The sequence below is a fragment of the Prunus persica genome, chromosome G2, assembly GCF_000346465.2.
Source record: "Prunus persica cultivar Lovell chromosome G2, Prunus_persica_NCBIv2, whole genome shotgun sequence".
Classification (NCBI taxonomy): Eukaryota; Viridiplantae; Streptophyta; class Magnoliopsida; order Rosales; family Rosaceae; genus Prunus; species Prunus persica.
The window spans coordinates 13,613,648-13,617,607 of record NC_034010.1 but is presented as its reverse complement, the minus strand read 5'-3'; the positions used below and the strand labels follow the sequence as shown (position 1 = coordinate 13,617,607).

General features: G+C 34.8%; 1 pseudogene; it reads right to left on the bottom strand.

The window, feature by feature from the left end:
* Positions 558–3,388, bottom strand: LOC18785613 (annotated as a pseudogene).

Genomic DNA, 3,960 nt, shown 5'->3' with positions numbered 1-3,960 from the left:
ACAAAACCCCAGCTATTTACAACTGACCTACTAATTCAACGGCTCAAAGCCAGTTAGAAAATTGTCATATCCAAATAAATAGTGCGGGTTATAACTCTTTTATCAGTTACAATTGTTCAATAAGCCAGTTAAGGTTAGCTGTAACTATAATAAGATGGTGCAATGTAATTGAACAAATCAAAATATCTAATTTCTTAGCACCTCTTATCTATATAACCACTCTGTCAAAGTTGTGCTCACAATGGGGTCTTCTTGAACACAAATACTAATAACTAGCTGCTAGCAATACCAATATCCTATGATCAAAGAGTCGTTGTTCAGAATGTATGCATGTTGTTTTTCTATTATAAATCAATTATTCAAAATTATTGCATTCAAATTCATAATTAAGCTCACATATTTAAAAAACAAAATAAAACAAAACAAACTCAACACTTATCAAGAGCCTATTATTATATCATTGTGTTCAAAGAGCATATTACCCTACTATTGTATTCAAAAGAGCATTTTTTTATATCTAAACGCACATTTTGCTTTGAAAAATTGTGTGTTTAAAGAGCCTATTGCTCTGCATTTCAAATGAGGCAAATATATAGGTTTGATTTTTGTTTAACCCCAAAACCTCCCTAGGCTACAGCCCACTGTAGCCTTTGTCCTAGTTCCGCTAGTGTATTCTAAGGTTCTTGTAATGATCTATTGACTTTGTCGAAACTATGTTTTCTTCTTTGCCAATCGGTAAATAAGAATTTCATAGCAGCAGAGCAAGAGAGAACACTATCATGCACGCTATCAAATTGCTTTTACTCTGATTACAATGACAATTAAACCTATAATTTTTCTAATACATGAAGCATGATGAAGGTATTGAGATGCAACTGTCCAAGAGGCTTCAATCGGCGGCAGAACGAACATGAGCATACGCCCTTACTTTAGCACAAAAGATGCGTCGGTGTCCTCCAACGTTCCAATAGACTCCTTGAGAAGTCTCCGTGCTTCTTCTCTCCTCCTAAACAAGAAAGTGAAGCAAATAGTCACAAGCAATTATGTAACATCCAATCCACATGGCAGATTGATTACACAGTCACAGTACCAGTAGATTTAAGGAATTTATATGCATCTTCAAACTCTTACACTGACCATGCACACACCGCAGTTTACTTTTAACCTCATAATTCAAGGTTGAAAGAAACTAAAAATCAACATTTCGATGCCTCACATACAAGAACAGGGGAGTTTTCTACAACAACTTCTACAATGCACCAAAAGAATAGCCTAGTAGATTCAAGTACTTTTACTCTAAATAAAATGCTATATAAGTCATTCATTTAAATGAACGAAGGACAAAGAAATTTTCTTTCAACTGTTTTGGAAAACAAAGAAAAACATTTCAGCCTCAGACCACAAATATTTCCAGTAATTGTTGAAAGCATACCTCTTTATATCCTCCACAGCTAGTTTACGACGTTGTATCTAAAGTTCTAGAATGTGAATTAATGTTGCCCTAGCCTGTTTGATAAAATACATTACAAAATAAAGTACCTCAAAACACAAACCAATACAATGCATTCTAAGACCCAAAACTATCTTACTTGATGGGGACGCAATGAGTTGAGAAGATGATGCAAGTTCTTGAAGATAAGAGATATATCTTCCACTCTCCTCGCGTACTGTGATGGTCTCTCTACAAGAATATCAGCCAGCTCCAAAATGTGCAGCTGCAATTCTCTGTTAAGTGACCTCAGTTCCTTCTTAAAATCTAAGAAGGATCACAATTTTTGTCAGAGAAGCATAAAACATTTTAGAGGCGAAAAACAAACACATGCATATGCACAAAAAATATATATATATATGTAAAGAAGACACTAGAATAAACAGGCATACACGCATGTGCACAGGCAGTTCTTATTTGTTTCTTGTTAGTTATTATCAATAAAATCATGCTCTGCAAACCAGATGATACATACCCCCTATCACTCTTCTTCTTTCTAGAGAGGACATTTGTATTGCACTAAAGAAGGCTCATTAAGGGATCATATTTTAGTCGTAATGTCGGATTTATCATGCATGACAACATTTTTTAGTATGGATTGGATATATGCCATAGCCTAGAAAACTATGGCAATCAATCAGAAATGTGGAGTAACTGTAACCAAGAAAGTTGTAGATAACTGTAACCAAGAGAACATTTCTCAGTCTAGTAACCGTGTTCTAACTTAGCAAAGAAAATCTCTCTTTTGCTAACATCTTTCCAAAGAAAATTATAGTTAACTAGTTTATAAAAATGATAAATAATAATAAGATAATTCAACCAATGCTAAGAAGAAACTGCAATAAATGATGATTGCAACAATGCTTGAAGCAAGAAAAAGTTCACATTAATTCCTAAATTTCAAGAGCAGTAATTTCACATGACAATACAAATAATTAAAACTAGAACGGAGGGAGGCATACTAATGTTTGGGCCTTTTGGATACAATTGACGCACTCCCTGATCTTCCAAGCTCGGAAGAATGTCTTCAGTCTATATAAAATAAGATAAAACTAATTAAGAAGAGATTACAAGGAAAACAAAGAAATCATACATTGATAACATCAACACAGTAGATTATAGAATTACACATATTTTCCAAACTCAACATTCAAAGCCAACAACTTTAAAGGTACATATATGACATTCCTAGCTAAAGCAACTGCTATAAAGGAGAGATGGCATTCTTCAAACTGTAAATTCAACAAACTTTACTTTTCACAAAAACTTCTAGCATCTAGTCATTAGTGACAAAAGCAATTTTCAGAAATCAAATTACACAGTTTATATAAATTTTGACAGGAAGAATGCAAAGAATGAGAAAAGCTCATAGTGTAATTGCCACCATAACAAATGCATGTCCCTTAAATCGGAGGGGGCGGCTCCGGAGCTAATTTGGGATCTTGCAAGTAATCTTTGTAGAGATTATAATACGGTGGTGGTGGTGGATATGTCGCTGTAGCCATTGCCAGCACCTTCTGGCCAAACCTAAATCAACCAAGTTTAAAGAAAACAATTATGCCAAGTGCAGCTCTCCAAATCAAACAGAAAACAAACTGAAATAACCTAATAGAAATATTAAGAAATCACCCAATTATGTACATAGAAACACTGAATTTAAACCTAGAAACACAGTCTCCTTTGCATCACGATACGGACATCTAAAGCGAACACACAGTCACACAATTGTTTAAACCAAACCATAAACCTGCAATTTCCTTTTAACAGAGACAAAGTACCCACACCTCCATCTGCATCTCCACCACTGTATCACCCAAACCACAATCAAATGCATTCTACCAAACCAAAAATCAAGCCCATTTAAAAATGCCATAAACAAAACATTGTCAAAAGATTACAGGGAACCCGAAACCATCCCATAAATCCATATGCAGAATTTGATTATAAACATGTAGATTCCAGAAGTCGTTTTTGACAATTACCCATCCATAAACAACGTTCCTTCCTTTGCTTTGATTTGAATAGTTAAATAAGAATATTGTGGAATTAATTCTTGTAGAAATCACAGAGCCCAGAGCTTAAAATCTCATCAAAAAATATATATAGTTGGGACTTACCCAGACAAAGGTGAACAAAGCCCAAATGTTCTGTGACAAAATGAAGAGTTCGATTTTTGTGAAGAGTGTCTGCGAGCGAGTGAGAGTGGGTGTGAGTTATTACCCAGTTCATGGAAACCCATAAACCCTCAACCCTAGAGAAACCCCTAAACCAATTTCAAAGAAACCCATAAACCCTAAACCAGTTTCTGAGCAACCCCTAAACCCTAAAACCCAAAACCAATTTCGAAGAAACCCTTAAATCAATTTCTTACAAATCCATACACCATAAACCAAATTCACAAAAACCCCAAATTTCAAAGAAAAGGAAGATGAACAATACATCGTGGATGTGAACCGTGGAGTTAAGCTTGG